The sequence below is a fragment of the Neophocaena asiaeorientalis genome, unplaced genomic scaffold (genome assembly GCF_003031525.2).
Source record: "Neophocaena asiaeorientalis asiaeorientalis breed wild unplaced genomic scaffold, Neophocaena_asiaeorientalis_V1.1 scaffold40, whole genome shotgun sequence".
NCBI lineage: Eukaryota > Metazoa > Chordata > Mammalia > Artiodactyla > Phocoenidae > Neophocaena > Neophocaena asiaeorientalis.
In genome coordinates this window covers 4,165,162-4,175,157 of record NW_020185335.1, presented here as the reverse complement: position 1 = coordinate 4,175,157, position 9,996 = coordinate 4,165,162, and the positions used below count along the sequence as shown (strand labels likewise).

The window sequence follows — 9,996 nt, the reverse complement described above, 5'->3', positions numbered from 1 at the left end:
CAGAGAGCCTATTCCCAGCATCTTTCTTCAGTTCAACAACAGACCTTTATGTGCAACCTCTCAGGAAATCTCCGAGAAATTAAACCGTGGGCCATGCCACAACTACTGAAGCCCACGTGCCTAAAGCCCATGCTTCACAACAAAATAAGCCACTGCAATGAGAAGCCCTCGCACCGCAACGAAGAGTAGCCCCCACTTGCCACAACTAGAGAAAGCCCGTGCACAGCAACGAAGAGCCAATGCAGCCAAAAGTAAACAAATAAATTAAAAAAAAAAAAAAAACGGAACTAAACTGTGGGCAACCCGAGCTTTGCCCAGCAATAGAGGCACCCTCAATCTAGTCTGCCCCAGTTTTAATTGAATTAGCTTCTATTAATTGAGAGAAAGCAAAGAGCTCTTCTCAATGTATGTTCCCTGTCCCTCCCCCCAAAGATTTCATCAACTTCCTTTTTTATTGCTGCTATAGTGGACTATTTTGACCTCTAGTGAGTCCCTTTTCAGTTGGTATTTTCATGCTGTACTTTTCCTCATTTCCCCAGTGGTATGTGAATGCCCTCCTATCCCAGCACATCAGTAACTGCTGGGCTGAGAAAACAGCTGGCAGCGGGAGAAACCGGGCTTCGGGGCAAGGGAGCAGGAGTACAGTCTCAACAGGTCCGGATGACACCGTTTGCTCACCTGTGCCGACACAGGCAGATCGTGCAGCCCAGCTCTTTGCCTCTCCCATGAAAGATGGGGTTGACCAATGGGGGTTAGTATTTTGCTTACATGTACTTTGGAAGAATTCTGTTCTAAATAAAGGATGGCACATAAACTATGGTGCAAAGGTTGTAAGCCCAAAGATATCCAGGAGTAGGAAACGTTTAAAAAGTAGGTGGTGTGAGTGACTTCCCTGGTGGTCCAGTGGGTAAGACTCCACGCTCCCAATGCAGGGGGCCCGGGTTCGATCCCTGGTGGGGAACTAGATCCGGCATGCATGCCACAACTAAGAAGCCCACATGCCTCAACTAAGACCCAGTGCAGCCTAAATAAATGAATAGATAAATAAATATTTTTTTTTAAAAAGTAGGTGGAGTGAACTGGCAAGTTCCTTGTCCAAAGAGGAGCCATTATTTTGTTCTGGCTGATTGTTGCCAGATCTTCAGAATTTTTTGAAGAGAAGCAAGAAAGTTGTGTTTTTACATACATGTCTAGGGTCCATGTAGACACAGGCCTTCAGCTTCTAACCTCTGGTCTAGCAGAACAAGGATGGACTTTGGCCATAGACTTGAGTTTGAATTGTGACTCCAGAATGGACTGAGTGTGTGATCTTCGGTGGGTAAGTGCATTTTCAGAGCGTCAGTATCCTCACCTTTGACATGAGGGCAACACCACCCCGGCAGTGGGGTTGTGGCGATGAGATGAGATACTGTTCAGCACAGGTATGAGGAGGGCTGCCTACCGCGTGTGCAGTTCCTGCCTTGGTCTGTCACTGCCGCTTATAAGGTACTCTGCAGTTTACTGATCCTGATTTCCAGAACTTTTGCTAACAAACGTTAAGAGATCGTCCTTAGGAGAAGCGTGTTGGGCAGATGTTTGTGGAGCCCCTTGCTGCGCACCAGGCGTTTGCTTGCGTGCACCACCCCATCCCGCATCTGGAAGCAGCAGCCTGTCTCCAGCAGCTAAGGAGGTGAGGAAGCAGAGCTGTTGATCACAGAGAAATATGTAGATCCTCCTACCTAACTCCGTGGCCTCGCCTTCCTGATGTCAACCACCAGGATTGTTTTTTTCTCCCTGAGGAAATAAAGATGAAAGGGGTAATTTAAAATCCACAATTGAGTAAGAGGTGGGCGGAGGGCACGGGAGGTGGTAGTCGTCGTGTTTCGCCGGCCGGAAGGGGAACTGCGCGCTTGAGTTGACCAGGGACTGAGTGTTTCCGATCTGCTTGGTAAACCTGGTGCACCACCATGCTGGCCGCAAGACTTGTGTGTCTCCGGACACTACCTTCCAGGGTTTTCCACCAGCTTTCACCAAGGCCCCCCCTGTTGTGAAGAATTCCATCACGAAAAATCAATGGCTCTTAACACCCAGCAGGGAATATGCCACCAGGACAAGAATTGGAATTTGGCGTGGGAAAACTAGCCAAGAACTCAAGGAGGCAGCTTTGGAACCATCATTGGAAAAAATACTTAAAATTGATCAGATGGGAAGATTGCTGAAGGGGCTGCTGTTGGTCTTAGAGCTTTGTGCTACTATGGCTTGGGAATGTCTAATGAGATTGGAGCTATTGAAGAAGCTGAAATTTGGCCTCAGTATGTGAAGGATAGAATTCATACCACCTATATGTACTTAGCAGGAAGTATCGGCATAACAGCTTTGTCTGCCCTGGCAGTGAGCAGAACTCCTGCCCTCATGAACTTCATGATGAGAGGCTCTTGGGTGACAATTGGTGCAACCTTTGCAGCCATGATTGGAGCTGGAGTGCTGGTCCAGTCGATATCATATGACCAGAGCCCAGGCCCAAAGCATCTTGCTTGGTTACTACATTCTGGTGTGATGGGTGCAGTGGTGGCTCCTCTGACAATATTAGGGGGCGCCTCTTCTCATCACAGCTGCATGGTACACAGCTGGTATTGTGGGAGGCCTCTCCACTGTGGCCATATGTGCACCCAGTGAGAAGTTTTTGAACATGGGAGCACCCCTGGGCATGGGCCTGGGTGTCGTCTTTGTGTCCTCACTAGGATCTATGTTTCTTCCACTTACCACTGTGGCTGGTGCCACTCTGTACTCACTGACAATTTATGGTGGATTAGTTCTTTTCAGCGTGTTTCTTCTGTATGATACACAGAAAGTAATCAAGCGAGCAGAAGTAGTACCAGTGTATGGAGTTCAAAAATATGATCCCATCAATTCGATGCTGGGAATCTACATGGATGCGAGTTGCCAGTATTCTGGCAACTAGAGTCAACAGAAAGAAATGAAGTGACTCAGCTTCTGACTTCCTTCATACATCAGATATCTGGCTTGTTTAATAGGGGCAGATATTCTTTTTTTTTTTTTTTTTTCCGGTACGCGGGCCTCTCACCGTTGGTGGCCTCTCCCGTCGCGGAGCGCAGGCTCCGGACTCGCAGGCTTAGCGGCTATGGCTCATGGGCCTGGCTGCTACACGGCATGTGGGACCTTCCCAGAGCAGGGCACGAACCCGTGTCCCCTGCATCGGCAGGCGGACTCTCAACCACTGCGCCACCAGGGAAGCCCGGGGCAGACATTCTTTAAATAGTTTGTGCAAGCAGCTTTCGTTGAAGTTTAGAAGGTAAGAACTTGTCAACATTTCAGGTGTTCCAGTAATGTGATGCTTCAGGTCTGCTTTTTCTTCTGGAGAATAAATTCAGTAGTTCTCTTCCAAATTGCACACACATTTTCAATTCTCATGTTTGAGTAATTCTAAAATGTTCAAATGAATATGCAAACCAAGTTTTGTGTTGCATGAATTTAAGTATTTTATCTATTTTTAAATTTATTTGGTTAAATGAAATTTAGCAAACTTGTGTACCTGCATTTTTCATTTTGGATTGCAAAATATTAACAAGTAACGTCATAAGTGATGTAGGGGTTTGGTAATGGGACCAGAGAGAAGTAAAGCGACACCTGCAGTCTTTCTTTGAATACTTAGAACTTAGCACTCGTGTAATTGTGGTGAGCCAGTGAGGGGGTCTGGATGTTTGGAAACAAGTCATGGCCGTACATCTGCTGAACGTATTAGAAGCACTGAGCAGAAAACAAAGGCCTAGGTGATTCTCCAGGCTCTCCTTACGATGTGGATGTGATCACGTTTGGCTTCTCATTGTTTGACACTGTTAGGAGAGTCCACAATGCTAATCATGTGGAGAATTCCTGTTGTATATATTATGTGTGTGTGTAAGTCTTACTTTTGAATTGTCTAGAACAAAACATGCTTCAAACACTTAAAACACTCAGGAAAAAATATTCGAAGCATGAAAATTGTTGCATTTTTAAGTATACAAACAATACGTGCATAGTTGCTGAATATTTTTGCAAATTTATTGAAATGTTTAAAGGAATACATGCTTGCCTTTCTTATCTCTTCAGGCTTTAAAGCTTTTATCAGAAAAACCTATTCGTGGTTTACACTTGAGATTATGAAAGCAGTTTTCCCCCTCAGATTTAGTTTCTTGCATTCCCTCTCAGAGGAATCACTAAAAAAAAGGAAGGCAAAGCGAGGCTTCTTTCATGAACTATATCAATCAAAAATGTAATGGAGAAAATGCTTCACTTAGAGTTCCCCTAGCAGAATTCTCCTTCTCTCCTCCATAGACCATTATTTATAAGTTTCTTGACACAAAAGAGTTATTTCTGTAAGTTCTTATGAATGAAATGTGTATGATTATTGAGATACTTGGTGTTTTGACAAATACTTACTACAGTAATCCATAAATAACTATTCTACCCACCTCAAGTTACATAGGATGCCTATTTCTGAAATAATAAAGGTTCTAGCCAGAAAAAATTTTAAAAATAAAAAAATAAAATCCCCAATTGTGCTTTTTAAAGCATTCTACCGTTCAGCCTAATGAAGAGTGAGGCTTTTGATAATAAGAACACTTACATTACCTCCTTCTAAATTCTCCTTGAAGGAGATGCTTGGGCCCCGTTTGGAATTGGTGCCCTGGTGCACATACCTGCCCCATGCCTTCTGTGTGGCTACAGTACATATTTTACGTATTTCAGCCACTGCTGCAACATTAAGATGCATTAGCACTTGTTAGGTAGGCTCTCAGTTCCAGGTGGACCTGTCATATAGCTTCTGAAACCATCAGTATATCAGGCTTTGTGCTGTGCACCTGAAATACAAGGAGCGGGGTTGGTCCTCTTGTTAACTCCTTGACTGATAGGGAAGGTGGGAAAGTGACTTTGCAGGGAACACAAGGATGGCCATGATAGAGGTCTAATTCCCAACTTGGGAGAGGAAGGGGCACAGGAAGATCTCATAGGCCCAGGTATACTTGCTCAGAGGTGAAGGGGAAGCAAACAAAGAGAAACTGGTGGCGCATGTAGGGACAGCTTTGAGAGAAGGGTATTTGAGGTAGAGAATCAACGTATGCAAAGGCCAAAGATGACAGCACTGCGTGGCTGGGCTGGGGGAGTGTGGGAGGGGTTGGAGAGGCACTCGGGGCAAGTGGGTGAGGACTTTTGAGTCCTGCAAAGGAGAATGGTTTTATCCCAATGACTCGCCACTTAAAGGATTTTTGAGGAAAGGGTATTGGGATGGAAGTTGCATTTTAGCGATATCGCTCTCCTCTGTAACAAGGAGGATGGATTAGTCAGGGACAGGGATGGTGGCAGGGAGACCACAGTTGGGGGATTACTATAATAATAAGAAGAGAAATGATGAGGCCCAGACAATAACAGTTTTAGGAGCCATTGGGAGGGGACTGACTTGAGAAATATGCAGAGGCTGGTGAGGCTGATTGGCTGACTGCGGTAGGGGATGAGGATTGAGGGAGCATTGAGGATGGCTCTCAGGTTCCTGTGTGGGTGAGAGGAGGGAAGGGGGTGCTGTATATGAGGAAAGGGGATCCAGGAAGAGGAGCTCCTCTGGGCTGGGGAAGGGGTCAGTGTCAGGAGTTGCAGGCAGGGGACGATGAGCTCAGACAGTTGGGATTTCTGTGATACTGCTGGCCAAGGACCTAAGAGGGGGCATTTGGAAGGACTGGCTTGGGGCTCAGGAGAGATATGGACTGAGGATCAAGATTTTGGAGTCATTTATAGGAGGTCTTTAAAGACACGGGTTAGGATAAAACCATCCAAGGAGAATGTGTAGAGAATGAGAAGAAAAGAGGACCCTGGACTGAACCCTGGGGAACATGAAGAGTTCAGGAGTAGGTGGAGAAGCACAGGAAGGAGTGTGACCAAGAGGCCAGAGGAAAATCAGGAGAAAGGCAACTAGGAGCTTCAAAGAGGGACTAATCTGGAGTGTAGAATATATTAAAAGAGAGACAAGGAAGGTAAGAATTAAGAACCTCGTGGTTCCCCTCCAGCCCCTCAGCTGGGCGGACAAGGTTATTTTTGGTACCCTCAGCAAACGCAGGGTCAGGGAAGTAGAAGCTGGCCTCTCCTGGGCTGAGGAGTGAAGGGGAGTGAGAAATTGGAGGCACCCGTGTGCTGTTCTTTGAGAAGGACCCAATCCCTGTTCTCACTGATGTAACTTAAAAAGTTATTTAATAGTTCAAACATAACAATAAAAAAAAATAACAGCAGTAAATATTTTGCTATATTTGCTTCAGGTTTTTATTTTCTGGAGAAATAAAACATGACTAGCTATATTTGAAACCCCACATTGACCCCTCCCTGATACTGTTCCCCTCCTTCCATTAGGTAACCACCACCCTGAATTGCATGGTTATACTTTTATTACATAACTTTATATCTGTGAGCAATACTTAGAATTGTTTTCCATGTTTTTAAACTTTATAGAAATGATATGCTGAATATACTTCTGCATCTTGCTTTTTTCATTCATCAGCACCATTTTGGAGATTTATTTATGTTAACATATGTAGTTCTAGTACATTCATTTTAACTGCTATATAGTATTCCTTTGTATGGCTGTACCACATATTATCCTTCCGTTCTCCTGTTGCCAGACATTAGGTCTGTTTCCAATTCTTGGCTCATATAGACAAGGCTGCAGTGATCATTCTTGTACATGTCTCTTGTACATGGGTGGGGATATTTCTAGGATATATACCTAGACATGGAATTTGCTAGGTCATGGGTTATCTGCATCTTCAACTTTACTGAATATTGTCAGATTGCTTTCCAGTGTGATGGCACCAATTTACACCCACACAGCAGTTTATGAGGATTCCAGATGTTTCATATCCTCCCTAACATTTTATATGTTGAATCTTTAGCCAGTCTGATGAGTGTGAAAAAATAAACCAGAGTTTACTTTCCTTTGCATTTCATAAGGCCACCAACTGTATAGTGCAAGTCTGCATCTTTTAGTGTAAAGGCTGTACACTGCACAACTCTAGGGGGCACCGTTCATATTGTAATCTTTGTGAAAGGCACTCGATAGAGTTAGTGCACGGACAACTTATACAGTGGACTGGAGTGAAGTTAAGGATTCTTTGTCTTTGCCCATTGTTCTCTTGGGTTGTCTTATTGGAAGAGTTCTTTATTTATTTTGGGTATTAATTCTTTTTTGGTTTATATTTGTTACAAACATTTTCATCCAATCTGCAGCTTCTATTAATTTTGTTTAAATAAAGTGTTTCATTCTTTAAAGTTATGAAGTTTTTTCAAATTCCATAATATATGTGGTCACCTTTTATTAAAGAGAGGTGGAGTGATATTCCCATTTAATAAGACAAATCTTTTGTGATATCAAAACTTTTCAGCATGCCCTCAGTAAAAATATTACTGAGGAATAATATTGAGGAAATAAAAAACATAATTTTTAAAATTTTAATGTGATAGACCTAGAGTCTGTCATACAGAGTGAAGTAAGTCAGAAGGAGAAAAACAAATACCGTATGCTAACACATATATATGGAATCTAAGAAACAAAAAAATGTCATGAAGAACCTAGGGGTAAGACGGGAATAAAGACACAGACCTACTAGAGCATGGACTTGAGGATATGGGGAGGGGGAAGGGTAAGCTGTGACAAAGTGAGAGAGTGGCACAGACATATATATACTACCAAACGTAAAATAGATAGCTAGTGGGAAGCAGCCACATAGCACAGGGAGATCAGCTAGGTGGTTTGTGACCACCTAGAGGGGTGGGATAGGGAGGGTGGGAGGGAGACGCAAGAGGGAAGAGACATGGGGATATATGTATATGTATAACTGATTCACTTTGTTATAAAGCAGAAACTAACGCACCATTGTAAAGCAATTATACTCCAATAAAGATGTTAAAAAAATTTTAATGTACTTAAACTTAACCTTGTTCTTTATTGTTTGTATTTTTGTAGCTTATCTTAAGAACTTCCTCCCAACTCTTTTTATTTTTTATTTTTTTGCGGTACGCGGGTCTCTCACCGCCGTGGCCTCTTCCGTTGCAGAGCACAGGCTCTGGACGTGCAGGCTCAGCGGCTATGGCCCATGGGCCCAGTCGTTCCGTGGCATGTGGGATCCTCCGGGACCGGGGCACGAACCCGCGTCCCCTGCATCGGCAGGCGGACTCTGAACCACTGCGCCACCAGGGAAGCCCCCAACTCTTTTTATTTTGAATTTTTATTTTAAATTGGAGTATAGTTGATTAACAATGTTGTGTTAGTTTCAGGTGTACAGCAAAGTGATTCAGTTATATATATATACATGTATCTATTCTTTTTCAAATTCTTTTCCCATTTAGGTTATTATAGAATATTGAGCAGAGTTCCCTGTGCTATACAGTAGGTCCTTGTTGGTTATCTATTTTAAATATAGTAGTGTGTACATGTCAGTCCCAAACTCCCAATTTATCCCTCCCCCCTTACCTTTCCCCTTTGTCTTCCAGGTCTGTGAGTCTGTTTCTGTTTTGTAAATAAGTGCATTTGTATCACTTTTTTTTTTTTTTTTTTAGATTCAGCATGTAAGTGGCATCATGTGATATTTGTCTTTGTCTGGCTTACTTCACTTAGTATAATAATCTCCAGGTCCATCCATGTTGCTGCAAATGGCATTATTTCGTTCTTTTTAAAGTTTTGCTTTTCCAGCTTTAGATGTTTAATTCACCTTGAATTTATTTTATAATCCTATTATATAGTATAGGAATCTATTTTCATGTATATATAACCAATTTTAAATAATGGATTAACTAGTTCATCATTTCCCCTTTGATTTTTCACTCCAGATACCTTAAAGTACTGCCTTTTTTTTTTTTTTTTTTTTTTTTTTTTTGGCCACGCAGCTTGCAGGATCTTAGTTCCGGGACCAGGGATAGAGCCTGTGCCCCCTGCAGTGGAAGTGCAGAGTCCTAACCACTAGACTGCCAGGGAATTCCCAAAATACAGCTATGTTTTAAACATGGATCTGTTTCTGGGTTTCTGTTGTGTTCCCTGGTTTATGTGCCTGTCTCTTTGCCATATGGCACAGTCTTAATTACTTAATTACTGCTAACACAAATCTCCCTGGCTTGTTTTTCTTAACACTTCTTGGTTATTCTTGGCTTTTGCTCTCCTACATGGATTTTACCATCAATTGTCAGATACCACACACACACACATACCTGATTGGGATTTTTATTGAAATTGCATTAAACTCACAGATTAACCTGGAGGCAATATGCATCTTTACCATATTGGATGTTCTCATCCTGGAATATGGTATATTAGTGTATCTTATATTAAGTTTATTCCTATGCACTTATACATTTTGCTCCTATTGAAACTGAAATTTTTTCCTGTAATGTTCCCTAACTGGTTACAAATGGTGTGTAGAAACATCATCAATATTTGTAACTGATCTTGTATCCAGCAACTGTGGAGAACTTTCTTATTCTAATTTGTATAGATTCTCTTAGATTTTTCTATGTGGATTATCACTGTCTGTATATTATGGTTTAGTCTTCCTTTCTGATTCTTATGCCTCTCATTTACATTTCCTCTCATTATATTCATTTTATGCCAGGACAAAGTTGAGTAAAAGCACTGATAGCAGACTTCAACAGCTTCATTGAGATATAATTCACATACCATAAAGTTCACCCTTCAGATTTCCTTTTTTAGTTCCTGTTTTTAATAGGAATGCCTCTGAAATTTTACCATATAAGTAACTAATTGCTGCAGTCCCATTTGTTAACTGGTTCATCATTTCCCTGATGACTTGTCATGCCACCTCTGACATGTTTTATACACAGATCTATTTCTGGGTTCTGTTCCATTAAAGTATTTGTCTATCCCACTGTCAGTACCACACTGCCTTACTCACCATAGCTTTATATACTAATGTACATATTTGCTATAGAGTTTTTATGAATACCCTTTATCAAATTAAAGAAATC

The 9,996-nt window shown here is 42.2% G+C and overlaps 1 pseudogene; it reads left to right on the top strand.

Annotated features, from left to right (window-relative positions):
* Nucleotides 1-1,946: 1,946 nt before the first annotated feature.
* On the top strand, nucleotides 1,947-3,079 carry LOC112393409 (growth hormone-inducible transmembrane protein pseudogene; annotated as a pseudogene).
* The last annotated feature ends 6,917 nt before the right edge of the window (nucleotides 3,080-9,996 follow it).